At 44.8% G+C, this 22716-nt stretch overlaps 1 protein-coding gene and 1 long non-coding RNA gene across 2 annotated transcripts in view; one reads left to right on the plus strand and one right to left on the minus strand.

Annotated features, from left to right (window-relative positions):
- LOC120439390 (zinc finger protein 771-like) overlaps positions 1-22716 on the plus strand; it is an 844755-nt gene that overhangs the window by 166236 nt on the left and 655803 nt on the right. The gene's annotated exons all lie outside the window — the stretch shown is intronic.
- LOC116322164 lies at positions 16291-16905 on the minus strand. Its single transcript, XR_005612622.1, has 3 exons — positions 16844-16905; positions 16582-16731; positions 16291-16469 (listed from the first exon to the last, which is right to left on the minus strand). It is a non-coding gene; the product is annotated as an uncharacterized LOC116322164 (long non-coding RNA).

Genomic DNA, 22716 nt, shown 5'->3' on the forward strand with positions numbered 1-22716 from the left:
TTGAAATCATTCAGTGTTTCATCATCTGTTCAGAGCTGAAGAAGGTTCAGAATGTAGAAGTTTAGAAAATGGAAACTCCAAACAGCTGAAGCCAACAGGAAGCAGCTTCAAACAGGAAACTGTGCAGAGTTTCAGACTATATGTCCTGATGCAGCCAGTTGGATTTTGGAGATTTGAATCTCTGTTCTGTGACTAAGTCCTTGAATCATTTCTTCCAGTTGGTCCAAAAAGACAGACTAAGTGTTGGACATGTGTTGTGGCTCCATTAGGGGAGCTTCTAAATGTGATGTGATGGCCCCTCTGGGTCTGTACGGTCACACGACTGACGAGAGCTCAAAGTGGGCACACAGTGGTTCCAGTCTGGACCAAAGACTCTATACTGGGACTGAAGGACTGCTTTGACTGCACCCACTGGGACTTTTTAAAGGCTCATGTTCTCACTTAGATCATCGATTTCTACTGACATTTCTTTCTGGGGAAAATGGGGATTACTTTGAAAACAGGAAGTCTTTTCCCCAATAAGCAGCCCTGGATTAGTAAATCACTCCAACATGTTCTCAGGCAGAAGAAGCTGTCTTGTTATGAGGGAGAGAAGAAAAAGATTGAGGCACAGAAACTTGTTGAAAGAGAGATAAAGCAGCTAAAATCAGGTGTAAAAGTAAAGCAGAGGATGAGCTGAATAAAGGACACTCAAGGCTGGCTTGGAAAGGAATGAAGTCCATGGTGGGGATGCAGAACAAGGAGCAAAGATGAATGTGATGCTGAATCAGCAGAAGACTTGGACTCATTGGATTCCAGCTTTGATATCATTGATTTCAATGAAGAGCTTTGTGATTGTAGCAAAGGGCTGGTAGCTCTGAGAGTCCCACTGATGAGGTGTTTGTGTGGAAATCTCTTAGTGGGACCAAAGAGAGAAAAAAGCCCTGGTCCTGATGCTGTGGGAGGAAATGATTGAAGTGTGCTGTGAGGAACTGACTAGGAGATTTTCACACATTTTCCAGTCCTCCTTGGAACAACAGGAAGTTCCCAGCATATGGAAACAAAGGTTAAGTGTCCTATGGCACTCAGTGATGATGGTGCTGTGGCCCCACCACCTCCACCTCTTTGTAAAGGAACTAAGTGTAATCTGAAGCTTCAAATGGAACTAAGACTTCCTCCACTAGGTGGCAGTGTCTGATGAGAAAGTGTTAGTGGAGCTGGCCTGGAGTCAGAAACAGGAAGATGCAGGATTTGGGCTGAAATGGGGAAAAGTGTGGTTCGCACTAGTGCCTTAAAGCAAGAAGGTTGTAGGTTGAAGCTTGTTGGCCTTTCTGTGGAGGTTGGATGTTCTCCCACAGTCCAATGAAATGCTGCTTAGGTTCATTGGTGCTTCTAAATTGGCTGTAGGTGTGGATGTGAGAGAGTGCTTCTCTCTCTCTGTTAGCCCTGTGATGGACTGCTCACCTGTGCAGGTGGACCACGCCTCTTGCCCTATGACAGCTAGGGCACAGGCTGCAGCCCTGTGAGCCTCAGCTGAATAAACAGTTAGCAAAAATGATCCATAGATGGCCTGAAATCCCCCAGTTAGCAGTTTGGTAGATAGCTATGACATGCTAATCCCATCCAGCAGCTGTATTCTACCTGTAAGCTGATCCCTGCTGAGCCAAAGCACTTTTTCAGATACAAATTACAACCTTTAATAGAAACCTATTGGTCAGCATCTTATTAGCCTGCTGTTAGCTTCATTCCACAGAAAACTGAGAGAAACTAACAGAGTTGATAAAGAATAAAGAGAAATGTGCTGATTTAAAGCCTTTGAAGTGCTTCAGATGATCTCTGTCCACTTCTGTCCACTCATTCATTCATGTAAGCTTCTAATGCAGCTTTGATCTTCACAGTCTGCTTCATGAAACTCATTCTAACCCTGAATGTCAGAGTGTTCCTCCTTCTCTTTCCCATCATTCATGCTGGCAGTGGAGGAGATTTGGATGTTGGACTGTGTTTTGGATGATGTGTGTATGTTTGTGTTGGACTGCTGTCTGTAAAGCAAACACACATTTTGCTTTGGATTTCAGTGTCACACAGACTTTAAGGTGGAATGAAGTGTTGGAGAGTTTCACAGAGAATTATCCAGTGGAGGATTTTTCTTCTTCTTTGAAGGTTTGAAATGTGAACATTGTTCTGCTGCAGTCAATGGACTAAACCAGAGAAGAAGAAAACAGACTTTACCATGAAGATCCTCAGTGTGGATCAGTATAATATCAGCCTGATGTCTGCAGTTTAGTGTCAGCACAACTTTCACATCATATTCATCTCAGCACAACTAAAACATGCTGACTGACCTCAGAGTTTCAAGTCCACATCCTGGACTCTCCAGGAAACCACACAGATGCTTCACTCCTAAATCCTGCAGCTTGGTGTTGTAGCTCAGGTCCAGCTGTCTCAGATGGGAGGGGTTGGACTTCAGTGCTGCTGCCAGATAATCACAGCTGATCTCTGACAAACCACAGTCCCTCAATCTGTATAAAGAATGAAAGATGTAAGTTTATTAGACAAAGTGTGAGCTTGAAATCATTCAGTGTTTCTGTCACGGACCCGGTTCCGGGGACTCGGGGTCCGTGAACAGTGTGGACCTTTATTATTATTATCATTATCATTATTGTTATTATTGGATGTATGTTTGCGGCACTGTGCTCTTGTGTTCCATGCTGGTGTGTGTTCGTGTGTGTGTGTCTACGGGTGTGGCTGGAGGATGAAGGACAGCCACCTGCAGGCCTGATGGGTGTGGTCCTGCCGGCTGCTGGGCACGCCTATGTTCCCACACACCTGCTTCTGATCAGGCTCGTCGGGGGAGCTACATAACAGAGCGATGGGGCTTCCTCCGGCGCAGGATCGTCGAGTTAGACTCCATGTCAGTGTCTCAAGTACTGTTTAGTGTATGCCTGCTGAGTTGGTGTCATAACGGCTGCGTCTGCTGTTTTATCCTCAGGAGAGTGGAACACGGGACTGCAGGACGCACGGGGTGTGCGTAGGCACAGAAGCAGAGAGCACGAAATACCAGCACTTGGGAGAAGGCACAACACAGGAGTTGAGGGAGCACTCTGGAGAATTATTGTGTGGTGTACATTTACCCCCACTGTAAATAAATGCACTGCTCATTCCACTAAGTCCAGCGTTTGGGTCCTATCTCCATCATTCCCCACGGTCTGCCTGCCAGACCGTGACAGAACGATCCTGCCATCATGGGCCCAGCGGACTCAAGGACCGTTTCACAGGAGGGGTTGCTCGCCCAGCTCTGGAATTACTGTCGGAGCATTATCCAGGCGGCAGATCCACATCAGAGACACATACAGGTCGTATTTTTTGATACTTTCCTGTCTTCAACCACCTTTTCTGTGAGCTTTTTGGACATTAAGAAATGAATTTCTATTATAACCATGCTGAGGGCAAGTTCCAGCTTTGAGCTTTTCGGTTTGGGCTGTCCGGGCGAGGAGGATGTGGCGACCTCCCTGGGAGCCCTTGCTGCCTGTTTCTTTTCTCATAGGCAGATAGCTTCCCCACCATCGTTTGCAACTCACTTGTTGGACCCTCCATTGCGGGGGAAACAGCTCACACGCCCTCTGCACCTCACCACATCTCCACTCACCTCCGCGGCATCTGCTGAGTCGGCAGACAAAGGACCAGCTGCTCCAAACCACACAGCTGCTCTCCTGCCCGGCCGACTGGTGGAATCTCAGCCTTTCGCGCCGGCCCCGGCATCGTCAAAGAAGCGCCGCGCGCGCCGCCGGTGCTCTTCACTGCAGCCGGATTTCCGGACTTCTCAACAGTCGGCTGTGGTGAGTCATTTGGACAATTTTTCTTTACGCACCCCATCTGCCAACTCTACCTCGGACTGTGTGAATGCTAATGCTGTGACCCAGCTGTTAGCACAACCTGAAGCCGTAGCACAGCGCGTAACTCAGTCTGCTGCCCAGCACGAAACTCTGTCTGCTGCCCAGCACGAAACTCTGTCTGCTGCCCAGCACGAAACTCTGTCTTTAGTCCAGTCAGCCTTTCATCCTCGTCCTCAGTTGGAGGTCGATATGTCTGCTGGACCTACTCTGCCACCATTTCACCAGTCTGTTGTTCCTGCATCGCTGTCCAGTCGACCACGAGTAGCTGCCACACCATCATCGCCTCCGCCCTCAGCAGCTACTTCTCCACCAGCGTCCCATCAGATCGCAGCGACCGCGGCACTCTCAGCTTCACCATCGCCCGCTCAACCATCATCTTCACCACCTGCAGCTACCGCATCACCATCTTCGCCTCCGAATCGACCATCCGTAGCAGCGCCGCTGCCGGAGGGGCAGCTCAGCGAGCGGGGGGAGCCCGCGCCGCTGCCGGAGGGGCAGCTCGGCGAGCGGGGGGAGCCCGCGTCGCAGCCGGAGGAGGAGCTCGGCGAGCGGGGGGAGCCCGCGTCGCAGCCGGAGGAGGAGCTCGGCGAGCGGGGGGAGCCCGCGTCGCAGCCGGAGGAGGAGCTCGGCGAGCGGGGGGAGCCCGCGTCGCAGCCGGAGGAGGAGCTCGGCGAGCGGGGGGAGCCCGCGTCGCAGCCGGAGGAGGAGCTCGGCGAGCCGGAGGAGCCCGCCTCGCCGACTGTGGAGCTCAGCGAGCCGGAGGAGCTCAGCGAGCGGGAGGAGCCCGCCTCACCGACTGTGGAGCTCAGCGAGCCGACTGTGGAGCTCAGCGAGCCGGAGGAGCCCGCCTCGCCAACTGTGGAGCTCAGCGAGCCGGCGGAGCTCAGCGAGCGGAGGGAGCCCGCACCACCTGAGGAGGAGCTCTGTGAGCCAGAGCCGGAATTCGGCGAGCGGGAGGAGCGGCTACCGTCAAGAGAGGGGCCCGGCGGGCCGGAGAAGCGCGCACTGCCTGAGCTGGAGCTGCAGGGGCCGGAGCTGCAGCAGGAGCAGGAGCTCGGAGAGCGAGAGGAGTGCCCGCCATCGAGAGAGGGGCTCGGCAGGCCGGAGGAGCGCGCACAGCCATCGGAGGTCGGCGGGCGGGAGGAATCCGATCAGCCTACGCGGGGGGTCAGTGTGCAGGGTCCACGCCCTCCACGCCGTCCACGTCCGGCGCGCCCTCCACACCATCCACGTCCAGCGCGTCCACGTCAGCGACCAGCGCGTCATCGCCCATGTGCCACACCTCGCTGTTGCTCACTGGAGCGCCGCCGCCGCCACTGGACCCGGGGCAAGCCGCCAGAGGAGCAGCAGCGCCGCTGCCGCCGTCACTGGACCCGGAGAAGGCCACCGGAACCGTTTCGCCGCCGCCACTGGACCCGGGGCAAGCCGCCAGAGGAGCAGCAGCGCCGCCGCCGCCGTCACTGGACCCGGAGAAGGCCACCGGAACCGTTTCACCGCTGCTACCGGACCTGCGGCAGGCCGCCTGAGCTGAAGCTTCACCGCCACTGGATCAGTGGCAGGCCCCCTGAACTGTTTTGTCGTTGCTACCGGACCCATGGCCGTCTGCCGGAGGTCCAGCGTTCCCTCCGATGGACTAGAGGTAGGCCTCCGGAACTGTTTTCTGCCTCTGCCTGCCCACAGTAGATCTCACCTGTTTTGCCGCCCACCGGGTCGGTTGCCAGAACTATGTCCGCTGCCATTAGGGCTGGGGTTGGACTAATTAACTGACGTGTTCCTTTTTGTTGTTTAGTGGAGTTGTTGGAGTGGTTTTGGGGCCCTCCGTCCTGGACCCCCCACCGCCCACCCTGGGTTGGTTGTACTGTGGTTTTTGGTTTTTGTGTTTTTGTTTTAGGGTCGTCGGGAGTCGACCCTTAGAGGGGGGGTACTGTCACGGACCCGGTTCCGGGGACTCGGGGTCCGTGAACAGTGTGGACCTTTATTATTATTATCATTATCATTATTGTTATTATTGGATGTATGTTTGCGGCACTGTGCTCTTGTGTTCCATGCTGGTGTGTGTTCGTGTGTGTGTGTCTACGGGTGTGGCTGGAGGATGAAGGACAGCCACCTGCAGGCCTGATGGGTGTGGTCCTGCCGGCTGCTGGGCACGCCTATGTTCCCACACACCTGCTTCTGATCAGGCTCGTCGGGGGAGCTACATAACAGAGCGATGGGGCTTCCTCCGGCGCAGGATCGTCGAGTTAGACTCCATGTCAGTGTCTCAAGTACTGTTTAGTGTATGCCTGCTGAGTTGGTGTCATAACGGCTGCGTCTGCTGTTTTATCCTCAGGAGAGTGGAACACGGGACTGCAGGACGCACGGGGTGTGCGTAGGCACAGAAGCAGAGAGCACGAAATACCAGCACTTGGGAGAAGGCACAACACAGGAGTTGAGGGAGCACTCTGGAGAATTATTGTGTGGTGTACATTTACCCCCACTGTAAATAAATGCACTGCTCATTCCACTAAGTCCAGCGTTTGGGTCCTATCTCCATCATTCCCCACGGTCTGCCTGCCAGACCGTGACAGTTTCATCATCTGTTCAGAGCTGAAGAAGGTTCAGAATGTAGAAGTTTAGAAAATGGAAACTCCAAACAGCTGAAGCCAACAGGAAGCAGCTTCAAACAAACACAACAAGAGAAAAAACTCTGAATGTTTCACATTAAAGTCGTACATTTCTCATAAAAACAGGACAAAGACTTGAAAAAGTCGTGTTTTTCCTTCCAGGAACCACATGGCTTCACTTTTAAAGGTGAAGTGTGAAAGAAATGGACATATTTGAAGTCCAACACCTTTTTCCAGTCACATTATTAAAGCAGACAAACTACAAGCTCATTTTCATTCCAACAAGTCATCTTCTGACCTGGACTAACAACACTGGTCTCTATGTGCAGCTGGCTGTGAGACCAGTGCTCAGGGAGCGTCTACAAAGTGCAACACTGAAAGAACATCACACACTCATTTGCTTCCATCATCCAACCTGAAGAGGAAACAGAGACGCCTCCCCTTCAAAGTAAAAGCTGCTCCTTTTGGACACAGTATCAAAGAAAGTCTACAGTATAACATAGAAAAGACAGAAAAAAGTTTTGGTTGTTTTTAAATTGTGCAGAAATGAAACTACACTAAGCTCAATTATGTGACAGACATTTCATCCCGTGTCAGTTTGGCCTCATCCTGGGCGGATTATCCAGCACACACTCTGACCACAGGCCCAGGGGCCACGCACAGCTGGGCTCCATCCAAGAGACAGGAAACAAACCAACACAATAATAAAAAAAGCACCATGTGATCTTCTTACATCTTCAAGACAAACATAGTAAAAACATATTTGTTTCCTGATAAAATGATGTGACAGGTAGAACAGAGTAAAGTGGTGGTGTTACAGCCTTTCTCCCCTCTGCTGCCGAGGCTGTTAGTCTCTCCCAAACTCAGCTACAGGACTTCCAAATGAATGAAAGCAGCAGAAGTGGCTTTACAAATGAAAGAGGAAGAGGAGAAGAAGAGAGAGGGAGGCCACCCTGACCATCACTCCAGCTGAAAACATCACACTTCCATTAAAGTTGGTGAGAAAATGTTGAGCAGGATGAGCTGCTGGCTAATCTGGAGGCTGTAGCAGCAGCTCACAGTCACCGTGGATTTCCACTCATGAAAAAGCTCTGGCTGCTTCATTTCTCATCTCATATCAGAGACTTTAGTGAAGCTGTACTGTGATGCTTCCATATTCCAGTGAGGCCTCCAGAATGATTTCAGCTGTTCTGTACACACACTGTGTGCCCTGTATGGCTCAAAGTCTCTGCAGCCTGTTTTTATCTGCTATCATCAGATCTTCATCATCCTCATTCACATCCCTCACACACTCTACAGCCTCATCAGCACTGACTTCATCTTCACTGACTGATGGAGCACAACATGAACCTGTGGAGGCTGAAACACTGTCCTGTCAAACATCTCCCGTCACCACTCCACTTCTGTCAGCCTTTAAATGAACCCTGCTCAAGTCTGTCACTTCTGTTTGGAGCCAAAAGAGGTCAAAGGTGATGCCACTACATTCTTGTCTAGAAGATATTAAAGTGTATTTGGTGACACACAAAAAGGGTCAAGTTTAAGTACAGTTTGGGTCCACACATGTCCAAACCCTGGTGTGTGGGCCTACTTAGTACTGAGAAAAGCCCACTAAAAGAACGCCCACCAGACCAAAGCAATGGTTTTGACTTGATCAGCATTAACCCCGCCCCTGACTTTGATGGGTGAAGTTGACAAATAAAATGTATTTATGAACAGCGATGCAGGGCCAGGAGTAGCAACGTGAATTAAATAAATACATCATTAAATAATTCATTATCAATATTTTTAATTCATTATGTACATTTTTAATTAATTACTGAAATAAAGAATTCATTAGTGATGTATTTATTTAATACAACCATAAAATTATTGCTGTTTACTCAAAATAAATTGAAGACATCAATAATAAAGGTTAAATTATGATAATGAATACATGCAACTATAACTGATGACATAAGAATTTGGATTTTTAAGGTAAAGCGAAGGTGCTGACTCACTTGGCATGTTTCTCTCAAATCCTCCCTAATAACAATAACATAATTACACTTTAGCCACAAGAGGGCAGCAGCATTAATACAAGTCCCGTGTATATAAAGGTACAGTGATTATATTACAGGGATTTTGACAAAAACAAAACAGAAGTTGATGGCAGTGTGTTTTTCCATAACATACCAACCAAAATAAATAATAAAAACTTTATAACTTACAGAGCTTTTTTAGAGACTTTGACCACTGGCAGCAGCCTCAGAAGAGCCTCCTCTGAAGCAAAGTATTTCTGCAGGTTAAACTCATCCAGATCTTTTTCTGATGACAGTAAGATGAAGACCAGAGCTGACCACTGAGCAGGAGACAGTTTATCTGTGGAGAGACGTCCTGATCTCAGGGACTGTTGGATCTCCTCCAGTAGAGAACGATCATTCAGTTCATTCAGACAGTGGAACAGATTGATGCTTTTCTCTGCAGACAGATTCTCACTGAGCTTCTTCTTGATGTACTTGACTGCTTCTTGATTGATCTGTGTGCTACTTCCTGTCTGTGTCATCAGGCCTTGCAAACGAGTTTGATTAGTCTTCAGACCCAAGAGAAAACGAAGGAACAAGTCCAGGTGTCCATTGGGGCTCTGTAAGGCCTTGTCCACAGCACACTGGTGGAGAGATTGGAGTTTTGGTTTATCAAATAATTTAGGCCACATGGACGTTGTTTGTTGTTCTTCCAGCAGATTGAGTCCAGAGTTGATGAAGGTCAGGTGGACATGAAGAGCAGCCAGAAACTCCTGAACACTGAGATGAACAAAGCAGAACACCTTGTTCTGGTACAGTTGTTTCTCCTCTTTAAAGATCTGTGTGAACACTCCTGAGTACACTGAGGCTGCTCTGATATCGATGCCACACTCTGTCAGGTCTGGTTCATAGAAGATCAGGTTTCCTTTCTGCAGCTGATCAAAAGCCAGTTTTCCCAGTGACTCAATCATCTTCCTGCTCTCTGGACTCCAGTGTGGATCTGTCTCAGCTCCTCCATCATATTTGATCCTCTTGACTTTGGCCTGAACCACCAGGAAGTGGATGTACATCTCAGTCAGGGTCTTGGGCAGCTGTCCTCCTCTCTGGTTTCCAGCACATCCTCCAGAACTGTAGCAGTGATCCAGCAGAAGACTGGGATGTGGCACATGATGTGGAGGCTTGAGCTTTCTTGATGTGGGAGATGATCCTGCTGGCCTGCTCCTCATCTCTGAATCTCTTCCTGAAGTACTCCTCCTTCTGTGGGTCAGTGAACCCTCTGACCTCTGTCACCATGTCGACACACTGAGGAGGGATCTGATTGGCTGCTGCAGGTCGTGTTGTTATCCAAAGGCGAGCAGAAGGGAGCAGGTTCCCTCTGATGAGGTTTGTCAGCAGCTCATCCAATGAGGTGGACTTTCTTGTTTCAGTCAGGATTTTAGTTTTGTTGAAGTCCAAATTAAGTCGACACTCATCCAGACCATCAAGTATGAACACAACCTGGAAGTCTTCAAGCCTGCAGATTCCTGATTGGTTAGTTTGATTAAAGAAGTGATGAACAAGTTCCACCAAGCTGAACTTTTCCTCTTTCAGCACATTCAGCTCTCTGAAAGTGAATGGAAATATGAACTGGATGTCCTGGTTGGCTTTGTCTTCAGCCCAGTCCAGGCTGTATTTCTGTGTTAAGACTGTTTTCCCAATGCCAGCCACTCCCTTTGTCAGCACTGTTCTGATTGGTTCGTCTCTTCCAGGTGAGACTTTAAAGATGTCTTCTTGTCTGATGGTTGTTTCTGCTCTGTCTGGTTTCCTGGATGCTGTTTCAATCTGTCTGACCTCATGTTCATCATTGACCTCTGCAGTCCCTCCCTCTGTGATGTGGAGCTCTGTGTAGATCTGATTCAGGAGGGTTGGGCTTCCTGCTTTAGCGATGCCCTCAAACACACACTGGAACTTCTTCTTCAGTTGGGCTTTAAGTTCACGTTTACAGAGTGAAGCAAATATTTCTGAAGGTAAGAAATTCAGAAACAAATATTACACAATAAATATCACAGCCTTTCAGTACCCTGAAAGGATGAATGTCTATTGGTCCATTTCTTGACCTATTAGGAAAGATCAATATTCAGTCTTTAGAGAAATTTTCTTACTGCTCTGCAGATGGTCAGCCATCTCATGCTGCTTAAGTCTCCTCAAGAAGTGGAGTGTGATCTTCAGAAATGCTTCTCTGCAGCTCTTTCTTTCATCTTCATCCTCACCTCCAAACATCTCCTCATCCTCCATCTGGCTCTTTAAAGTTTCTGGGTGATCTGGACTCAGAAGCTTCTGGATCTTCTTCAGCTCGTTCTTCACAAACATGGTGATGTTGTCCTCCAGCCGCTGGAAAAGAAGACTATATGAATTACCCAGTGGTAAATGGACTGGTTCTTATATAGCTCTCTGTGATACTCTGTGCACACAAAGCATTTTATACAACATGCCTCATTCAACCAAGCACATTGTTCTGTGCTTAAATACTTTCTTTCACACTCTGATGGATGCATCAGAGGGCAGCTTGGATTTAGTACGTTACCCAGTACATTTGCCAGCCAGGGTTTGATTCACAAAGCTTCTGACTAGTAGCTGACCTGCTCACCTCCTGAGCTACAGTCACCCCAATCTGACTGAAATCATGGAGCCCAAACTCTGATTTATGTTGGACACACTGACAATCCTCTGGTCCACAAAGTGCAGCACAGAGGTGACTGAAAAGAACAAATGTAAACGTAGTACTACAAACCATAACCACAGAGTCCAGGTGTGTTTGATGTTGCTGTGCAGACTGACCAGTGGAAACCTCTGCTTCTCCTGCTCCACTCTGTGGAGGAGTAATGAATAATTAGCTCATGTTATGTCTGTCCACACACAGACACAAGCTAAAGGTCCATGAAGTGATGTTTGGATGGGTTCAGTCAATCAGATGACTGTCATGGTGAAGCTTTGCTAGTCCTGGTGATCCCACTGAGAATTAACAACTCAGTTTCCAGATGTCTGTAGTTTTCTGCTCAGTTTCTTTAGTCCCAACAGCTCTTACCATCTCCTGCATAAAGCTTTCCTCCATGCTCAGATGCCCTGGAACAAGGTGCTCTCTTTATATCAGTGACTGGTTTAAAAGGACAACTTGCAGTGCTCGCCAAACTTTGTGTCAGCAAAAGTAGTTCTAATGTTTATTACACTTTTTACATTTTTACACACACAAATCAATGAACGCAAAAACATAAACTTTTCACATATTTTGTTTCACAATGTTACAAAACTCGTTCACAACTACACAGTCTGATTTACAAAATATTTATGACCACAGTTTGAGCCGATGTATGTCCCGAGTCTGTGGACTCAGTGGTTTTGTTTTGATTGTTATTGTCTTTTGTTACAATTTCATCCTGATTAAGATTTTCTAGTTCTGAGGTTTTGGTTTCTGTGTTCCCTCTGTACTGTGTTAGTATTGTGTCTCTGTGTTCACTTCCTGTTTTATTTTGACAGTGCCATGTCCTACGTTAGTGTGTCTACTTTTGCTTCCCCTTGTCTGGTTATGTCCAATTAATCCTGCTGTGTCTCCCTCCCTTTTCTCATTCCCTGATTGTTTTTTTGTATATGAGCCCTTTGTTTTCTCCTGCTTGTTGCCGGGTCGTCTGTGTTATCTCCCCGTGTCTCCGTTTAAGGTTTCAGGTTAGTTTTTTAGTTTTTTCAGTAGAGGTTATCTTAGCTTCTGCACAGGCCATCTCCGCTGCACTTCACCGTTTCAATAAAGCTCACTCACTTCACAGCAGTGTCGGCATCTTGGGTCCTTTATTAAATTCAACATGGCTCGCCCGCTAGCCGTGACATAAGATGTGAAAACAATATCCAAAAAACATGAGGGACAAACAGGGAATAGTTTGAAGGTGCAGGGCCAACAAACTGAGTCTAGCCATGAACTCAGAGTTGATTGAATAAGCATTTTGAATTGGCTGATCTGAGTTACTTCAATCAAGTCTATGTTCACTTTGAGTTAAGATTATACATGATTAATGTAAAAGAAAAAAGCCATCATCAGCAACTGATTCTGATTCAGCAGGTTTTCAAATCTAAACGGTACCCATCCCTAGCTGGCTGTAGTCAAACCTTTACTTAAAAAGCATCCCTAGACCAGCTGTCTTAGCTAATTATAGGCCAATCTCCAACCTGACAATCCTTGGAAGAGTAGTTGGGGGGAGACAATCAGAGGGGCAGTGTGATGATCTTAGGTTACAAACTACCGCAGTCAAGTCATTAAGGGAGACAGGATCAAACTGCTCTAAGACAGCTGAGCACACAGGAGAAAGACTCGGATCTGAGGCAGCAGTCGGCGAGACAAGAGCCCTAATAGATAGAACCTTGTTGTTAAAAATGCTAAAAAATCATCACAAATACTTGGTGAAGAAATGACTCAGACATTATCACGTGAACGAAGAAAACGACTGAGGACATTAAAAAGTACCTGAGGCCTGTGACTGTTTACTGACACTAAGTTTAAGACAAACTGTGTCTGCAGTTTTTACAGCTTCTTGGTGAGCAGAAAGACAGAAAGTCCTTAAAATCTGTAGAGAAACATACAATCTGTCCTTTTTCCATCTCCTTTCGGCGCGTCTACAGTCACGTCTAAGGGAGCGCGTATGTTCATTCAACCACGGCTCTGATAAATGCTTAGCGCGCAGAGTCCTGAACGGAGCAATAGAGTCCAAAATATCAGTGCAGGTAGAATGAAGAGTGTCCGAAAGGTCCTCAACACTTTAACAGCTGGAGTTCATTATTCCAGAGTCCATAAAGGCAGCAGAAAAAGCGGCGCTGTTAGAGCATTAAGCTCGCTTTTTTACACGCTGAGGCGCACGGCTTACCTACCGAGCAGCGCAGTGTTACAGTGAACAACACAGGAAAATGATCGGAGATGCCCAACTCAGATACTTCAGTGATGCAGACATCCAGCCCGTGGGAAAGCTCCAAGTCTAGTGTGTGACCTTTTTCATGCGTGGGACCAGTAACCCACTGGGTCAAGTTAAAAGAGTCAATAATATTTAAAAAGTCCTTGACCAGAAGTTTAGAGTCACAGCAGACATGGATGTTAAAATCACCAAGGCAGTATCATCAGAAGACATAGCACACCCAGCTGTTCATCTGTCCATGAAGCCAGGTAACACACACCAATGAGTTAAACTGCAGGAATGTCTTAAAGACATAAAGACCTGGATGGCCGCTAACTTTCTGCTTCTTAATTCAGATCAAACTGAGGTTATTGTACTCGGCCCTGAAAATCTTAGAAATATGGTATCTAACCAGATTCTTACTCTGGATGGCATTACCTTGGCCTCCAGTAATGCTGTGAGGAACCTTGGAGTCATTTTTGACCAGGACATGTCCTTCAACGCACATATTAAACAAATATGTAAGACTGCTTTCTTCCATTTGTGCAACATCTCTAAAGTTAGAAATATCCTGTCTCAGAGTGACGCTGAAAAACTAGTTCATGCATTTATTACTTCCAGGCTGGACGATTGTAATTCATTATTATCAGGAAGTCCTAAAAACTCACTGAAAAGCCTTCAGCTGATCCAAAATGCTGCAGCAAGAGTCCTGACAGGGACTAGAAAGAGAGAGCAGATTTCTCCTGTTTTGGCTTCCTGTAAAATCCAGAATTCAAAATCCTGCTCCTCACATACAAGGTCTTAAATAATCAGGCCCCATCTTATCTTAATGACCTTGTAGTACCATATCACCCTATTAGAGCACTTCGCTCTCACACTGCAGGCCTACTTGTTGTTCCTAGAGTATTTAAAAGTAGAATGGGAGGCAGAACCTTCAGTTTTCAGGCCCCTCTTCTGTGGAACCAGCTTCCAGTTTGGATTCGGGAGACAGACACTATCTCTACTTTCAAGATTAGGCTTCAAACTTTCTTCTTACTTAACGATTAAGTCCCTGTATTCCACCGTTATATGGAAATCAGCCATTATAACTTGTGTCAAATCTACTTGTACCTCACAGTTTTCTAAGTACACAGAGAGCAGTGAACCTCAGAGCAGCAGCACATCAGACTGTGTGCAAAAAATCTAGAAGAGAAAATATTTTGACCCATTTCTAAATGATTCTTGTGACCATGCTGCACCACAACACCTGATCTCTGGTTTCCTGACCTCTTCAATCCCACTTTAATACTTGACTAAACTCATTTTCCTGTTTAGGTGTTGAGGCAAAGCCACCCATCTACAATGCAGGCAACAGCAAATGGAGTTATTTTTATTCCTTTGGGTTTTTCTACTTTTGTGCTACAAAATGTTCAAGCTGATTAAATTCATTAGAATAAAAGTTCAGATAATTTTCTCATATTAATGTTGGAGGTAGAAATTCAGGTAACTTTGCACAAAAACTGGCAGAAATTTCCTTCAAAGATGGAGTTTTTACTTTAATACTGTGAGTACATTTCAGAGCCTGGACTCTTTTACCTTTACTTGAGTAAAGAAGTTGAATCAGTATTTCAGCTTTAAGAGGGTATTTTAACACAAACATCAGTCCTTCTACTTAAGTATGTTTGCCTCTTTGTTTACGCCTAAATTAACTTTACTGTTAACGAGTTTTTCATGTTTCTGTAATCCACCAGTGTGCTCATGCTTTTTAATTGAAAACATATTTTTAATGATCAAATATAATTATTTTTGTTATTTGTGGATTTTAAATGTGCTTGACAGAGACAGATGATAATCATTATCCTGCACTGTGGTCTCAGGTTTGGTCGAGCTCGCACAAAGCATGGCTGGCTATGTTGAACTTCCTCCTGGGATCTACACTAAGAAGTGAGTCCAACATTAGCAGGGTCTCTTTCCTTTATCTGGATTCACTTTAGCACTCACAGTCACATGAAGCTTGTTATTAACTCGATAAGTCAACCCAGGGTTTCAGCTGAGCGTTCACATGAAACACATGGAGTTGGCAGCATCTGATCAATCATATTCATGGAGACGTGTATCAGCAACAGAGCAGCTGAGTTTGCAGAAGGAAGTCAAACTAAACCATAGGAACAATATGAGGAGATTACACACATAATAAAATACTAGCAGTAACACAGCTGCTGCAGACAAATCAGTCGTGTGTGAGAGGAGAAGGACTGTAAAGGAGTTTGGTGTTAAAAGCTCTGTATGAATGTGGGAGCATTTGAAGGGCTTTAAAAAGGCCAATATAAAATAAAAGGCAGCAAAATTGCTGACTGTGACAGTCACCAGACTTATCAGAGCTCTATGATTAAGACCTGTAAGAACACCTATTTGTACTTGTTGGCATTATATCAAACACACACGTATATTAAGCCTTTGTTTGAACTCTGGTTGAATTTGTTACTTTCAGACTGTGAAACATCACAGAGGCTGCAGCTGCAGATCTTTTTTTCACCTGGAAATTTACTTTAAATGTTAGATGGAAAATGTATTGCTCAGTTTAACCAAAGTAAGAACAATAATCCATAAACCTTCATAAAGACAAACATCTCCCCAGAACATTGAGCTGCTGAAGTGTCACTGAAGGGGAAACTATTTGTCCTCCTCCATCCAGCAACACCTGAAACACCTGAGTGGAAGCTCCTCCCTACACTGTGTTTGAAGCAAAGCACAAAGGAGACACCTGCTGGAGCAGCTGGAGTCCTACAGACACTCAGCCTCTTCACTACACAAACACCTCCTACAACATCCACTCTTTCCACTCTGACTGCTGTGTTTGTGGAAACACTCCAACACACACCGCTTCACACACCAACATAGAAATGTGTGTGAAAAAGGGCTGAGCTGATATTAAACATGAGGATTTGTTCAAAAATACAGAGTCAGGAACAACATCTAGACACACATTACCTCTCAGCAGCAGAAGAACAGCCTTTAAAGGAAACACCAACACCCTTCGACTCGTTGCTCTTTAAGGAAACACAGCTGGGTTCAGGTCCAGGAGATTCTGGCCTCTTATTGATCCTAAAAGAAAAACAATAAATGTAACAACTTCATGAGATAGGAAGGAAAAACTGGAAATATTAAATTAAAGACATGATGAACAACCCGAAACTCATAAAAATAATGTACTTACTTTTTGTCACATAACAGTCTTTTGTTAAAGTTTTCAATAATATCCTTCGACTCGTTGCTCTTTAAGGAAACACAGCTGGGTTCAGGTCCAGGTTCTGGATTAGTTTTAGGGTTATGTCCAGCTGAGCCTGGTACGCCCCACAGCTCTGGGCTTTAAAACAACACACACAGAGGTATGAGTGTGAATAATGATGGAGCAGTGATGTGAGTGCTGAGCTGTGACATGGAGAAGAGTCACGGACAGTTAGAGATGGTCATCTCACCTCTGAGCTTTGGTCTGGCTCTCATGTTCCCCACACAGAGTGCTTTTAGAGGGAGGGACTCCCTCCTCTCTGTCCTCACACTGATCCATGCTGCTCAATTCACATCAGCTCACACACACTTTCTACCTTCACCTGCAGAGGAAACACAAATCATTCATGTGCACATCAACTGAGAGCTGCAGAGGTCGTGTCTGATGTGTTGGACTAACATCCATCTGAGACGCAGCTTTCATCAGTTCACTACAAAAAGTGTCACAGAGCCGAGTTCAGCCTCCAAATCCTCCATTACTGTAGTCCTACAAAGCAGCAGGTCAAACATGGCTGCAGAGAGCAGCTTTATGTCAGTAACAATGTCCAGGACCGAGCTGACTGCTTACAGAGTTCATACTCTAACTGCTAGCTGCTCTGCTAGCTAAGCTAACTCAGTAACAGTGACTGTGACAGCAGTTACTGTGGAACAGCGTGCCGAGCTCAGGACACATTCAGTGTGTTTAGTCTGAGTCCTGGACTCTGATTCAATGGATTCAATCCAGCTCAGAGTTTCATGTGTTCATCAGAATAAAATACATGTACTAATATAAGAGAAGTAATCCTCTGAATGCAGGACTGTAATGGAGGATAAATAAGGTTTTTACAGCCTGAAAGAAACATTCAGTTCATATATTTGTAGACAGTGAAGCAGTTTTTAATACTGCAGCTGTTTCCTTCACCTGTGTGTGTGTGAGCCACACCTTCATGTGCTGCTTTAGAAATATGTGGTCTGACTGCTCAGACTGAGTCTAGGAGGAAAGTTCACACGCTGGAGAAAGTTTTGTTCCTAACTTTGTCAGAGTTCGGCTCCAAAGACAAAGAAGACGGAGCTCACAGTCTGTAGATGGTCCTCAGTGTGTGTGTGAAGCCAAGAAAGCACACAGGAGTGTGTTTATGTCAGCAAATCAGTGTGTGTGAAGAGTCTGAGGGAGTGTGTGAATGAGACTAAACACTGAAACCAACAACGTCTGGATTTCTTTAAGTTTAACTTAAAGAAATCCAGACGCTTTTCTTTTTGTCTCCATAATGTCTCCATAATGCTGCAATGTTATCTGCCCCAGAAACACACTGTGCAGAAGCTCTGATGGTGACACGGAAAAGTCAAAGTGGAGATACTTCTGTACACCTTTGATTAGACTCATTATAAAAAGGAAAAGAAAGTTTAACACAGTCATGTTTCCAGTTCACTGACTTACATTTATTCCATGGACACTCACTCTAACCTGAACCACAGCTACAACCCAACATTGTTGAGGCCTCATCTCCTCCTTTCCTGACTGTAGAGGTTAAATATGCAACAACCTAGGGCTGGGCCATATCATACCGTTCACTGTAATACCGGTACAATGTTGGGCAACGATAAGAAGAATAGAATATGGGTCAAACGCGCATGCGCAATGCCTTCGTTTACATACGCACATGGCGGCGACGCAGAATGAGAAGAGCGAAAGTGGATTGTTGAATGAAACGGATGAACCAGAATTGGTTTGTAAATATGCTGCAACTTCAGTGGTGTGGAAATGTTTCGACTTTTAGTCCGTCAGACCGACAACAAAGCACTATTTGTGCTAGTGGGCCGTCGTTATTACCGTGTTTTTTGGAAAATGCAGCACACTTAAAATCAATCCTTTGATTTTTCTGAAAATCCACAGTGCCCCTTACAATCCTTTTTAAGATGACCGATTCGAAGTTTGAAGATCTCCTCTTGCTCGCGATACTCTGCCAGTGACATTCTGGTTGTGTTTACTGACCTGGTATCAATTTTATGTGGTACACGGCGCTCGAAATGTTTCAGTACGACTTTGCTAAGCAACGAAGCCACACCATTTGATGGATTGTCGGAGTAATCGCAAATTTTCAAATGTATATCGTGATAAATATTTTTGGTCATATCGCCCTGCTCTACAACAACCAACAAATAAAAGAATTTGGTTCATTTCAAAGAAATCCACACGGTGACCAAGTAAAGTAACCGTAGTAAAGGAGACAACATCCCGTTGATGGTGGGATTAAAGATGTGCTTTAGTCACGTCACCAAATGCAGTTGAACCACCCGTGGATCCATGTTTGACCATTCTACCACTCTGAGCTCTGCTTTTTAATCATTTTATTATTATCATCATTCATTCATTCATTCTTTGGAGGGGGCTATTTCCTAATGCCGCCCTAATAAGGTGATGTTCAAGGGAAATATAACAGAAACTCTTTCAGTGTTATTCATTAATAAATTAACAGATAAACTGTGAAGAAGAAAAAACTGAGATTTAAAGGAGAGAGTGAGAAACTTGATCATCCATCCTCATAATACATGTTTATCAGTATCTGCTGTGACCATCCTGCAGTAATAACTACAAGTCTACATTTCTGTGACTGTTGATCAATCACAGCAGGAATCTGAGCTCATCTCTGCACACAGAGCAGCTTCAGCTCTGGGATAAACTGCTCGCTTCACGTCCTTCTCAGCTCACAGACACTCATCCTGATATTTTCCTTTAACATTTGATGGTAACTGGAATAGTTGGCAGTAATAAGGATGATTTTCTTTAAAATCATATTGATATGACCCGTGACATATTCGTAAGTGACCGTTAGATTAGTTTGATGGGTTAACTCAGAGACCTGAAGATATCGTGGACATGCTGACCTCGCTCCGTGGTGTACAGGGCCGTTTACCCTCATGATTAATATTCACAATAAAAAAATGAGGCGAACATCATGAAGTCTGTATGTGTTTCATAGTGTCGAACCACCTTTGCACAGTTAAAGCCAGCAGTTACTACATGACGGAAACACCAACGTTACTTCTTTTATGCGTTTATCAGGTCACGCTGATTATTGAACAAAAACCCAAACATCAGATGTTAATCGAATTTTTTTGCTCTCTCTCCTGCTTAAATGTGTTTTTAATGTTAGTTATAATTCAGAATTGGCGTCTGGAACACGTATGACACATACAAACATCAGGAAATAAAAACTCGATAAATATAACCTCAGTAAATGAAGTCAGTGTCAGCGGGGGTTATTACAGCTGTGTACCGGGACCTGCGCTTTGTCGGTGGTAATAACAGCTCGATTGCTTGCGAGGCGAGCGGCTCTATCCCACGCTTTGACATGAGACTGGGCAGACATCTCCGAAATCATCGAAGCACTTTTGCAAAGAGGCTGTATCTTTGCAAACTGACCAGATATATGAAGATTAAACCGCTACATTCTCGGCTAAAAAATATTAAAACGGTATTTGGTGAGACACAAACAGGGTTTTTCAAAGTTCAGTTCTGTTAGTTTCCACATGGCAGTTGTTGGTGTGCAGTAACACCTTCTAAAAACACTGGTCACCAGGACAAAGCAATGGTTCTGACTCGATCAGCGTTAACCCCGCCCCCTGAGTTTGATGGGTGAGGTTGACAGATAAAATAAATTTATGGTGAGACCTGAAGGAGTCAACTGTGCCAAAATGAATTAATTAAATACACCATTAAATAATTATTTAAATGTGGCAATAATTAATTAAAAAGTGAAATAAATAATTAATTAATTGTGTCAAAAATATTTATTTAATTAATTATTTCAAATTTAAATTAATTATTGCCACATTTAATTTATTATTTAATGGTGCATTTAATTGATTCATAATGGCAGTCCTGGCGTTCCATACTGTGGTTGGGTCGACTTTACTATATAGATATGTTTCACATGTTTCCATCTCAGCAGCCCGTTGACAGATCACAGTATTATTACTTTTAAACTTAACCCTGAAAATAAAACGCAATTTAAAAAGATTACTGGAAATTTAATGCAGATCTATTAATTGATGATGGGTATGTTAAGATAGTTAAAGAGCGCCTACATAACATTTACAACAATGTAACAATTGGCAATTACATCCATAGATGGGAATTTTTTATGTAGTATTAAATATTAATATTAATTATTAAATATTAATTATTAATTATTATTATTATATTAAAGTTGTGAAAGCCATTCCCCCTGCAATGATTCAGATGTCTTCCCCCGATTGAACAACAACCCGTCAACAATGTGCTGAGCTGTGACTCTTCTTCCCTCTAAAGTCCTGGTGTTAACACTCACCCTGCATCAGCTTCAGCTTTTTTTAAATTGTTTTTACTTTTCAAACCGACGGATCATTTGAAGTCAACCATCCAAAAACTTCTTCAGCTGTGTTTGATGTTTATGCTACAGCCTGTTTACCAATATAATCAATATCAGATATCAGAGCAACAGAAACCTCGGTGATCAGGACGCTGGGACTGAGAACAGGAAGTGGCTCAAACGTCACAGTTTCATGACGTCAGCCTGAACTCCACTCACGGAGTTTCTGTCGCCGTTGTAGTTTTTAAAGTCCCGTGATGAAGGCGGGTCTTTCTGTGAGTCCGCACGCTCATTGGCTAATAGCTCGAGATTGACACATCGTTATCCAATGAGCGTATGGAACTTCCGACATAAAGTTGTTTCCTTTGAAAAACCAAAGTCTGATTTTTTTTTTTTGCCTCCACTGACGGAGCCTGTTGTTCCCGCCACAGAGACAGTAATGTCAGAGCGGTGTTAACACTCACCCTGCCTCAGCACAGCTCTCACTCTCCTCCTGCTCTCTCACACTAAACGGAGGCTCAGCTAAACTCACTTCCTCTCTACTTACAGGAAACCAGCGCTCAGAGGAGCCGACCGGCCTCACATTTCACCCACAGACACGAACAGCGTGGAATTATTTTATGTCATAAGAAGAAACATATTCATGTTAACACTCACCTGCCTCAGCTCCACCTTCCTCCTCCTGCTTTCACTTTCACTACTGCTCCCTAAACACAGAGGATGCTGGGACTTGTTGTTTTTTCCTTCCGTCTTCCTCTTTGTTTGTGTTTGTGTTCAAGTTATTTCGATCATGTAAACATCAACAGAACACGTGAAGCCACACAGAGTTTGTATGTCGAGGTGGGTAGGAGGTATTAAATTCCGTTCTTTTGAATTCTTTTGGCGACAGAGAAAGACTTCCTACTCAGAGTGGTCAAAGCTCAAAAAATGATCTTTATTGTACATTTCCGGAAAGGGAGAACTGCAGACACGAGCACGTACCCCAGTTCTAAAAGCATTGCCAGGCAAAATACGTATACATAGTTCTGCTATAGGTCACACACAGACACACACAGTTTCGATCAAAACAACTCCTTCTGGTCTGACTAATGTGTGTGTGTGTGTGTGTTACTTAGTTCTTCTTTTTCTGTCTGGTTTCCTGTATTTTATTAATATGCCTCTGCAGCTCTGCACTAAACTTCCTGTTTCTTAACTTCCCCTTACTAAAGCCTCTGTTGCTAGGCGACCTGTCACCCTCTGACCTAATTCTTTGCCACATCTGGCCTTGGTTTATAAAAGCCTTTATGATTAAAATACATGAAACAATATAATCAGAAAATAAGCACTAAGAATATATATTTATTTCGTAACAGTCTCCCCCTTTTTAACTCATTTTGTGAGTTAACCCAGGGGTCAGCAACCTTTAACACCCAAAGAGCCATTTGGACGCGATTTCCACGCAAAACAAAACACTGGGAGCTGCAAATACTTTTTAACATCTAAAATGAAGATAACACTGTATATATTGTTTTCTTTTTTTACCTTTAAGCTTTGTGTGAACAACTAAGGTGTGTTGCTTAAATCCATGAAGTGCTACAGAGAAAATTACTTTTTTATTTATGTAATGAACACATTTTGAACTCTTAAAGAAATATAACAAAAGGAAAGACACCCAGCTGAACTAAAATGATCCATGTAGCAAACAAAAACTGTTGTGAGCCGCCACCCTTATATCGCCTTTGGGCCTTGACCCG

The sequence above is a fragment of the Oreochromis aureus genome, linkage group 3 (assembly GCF_013358895.1).
Source record: "Oreochromis aureus strain Israel breed Guangdong linkage group 3, ZZ_aureus, whole genome shotgun sequence".
In the NCBI taxonomy this organism is placed as follows: Eukaryota; Metazoa; Chordata; class Actinopteri; order Cichliformes; family Cichlidae; genus Oreochromis; species Oreochromis aureus.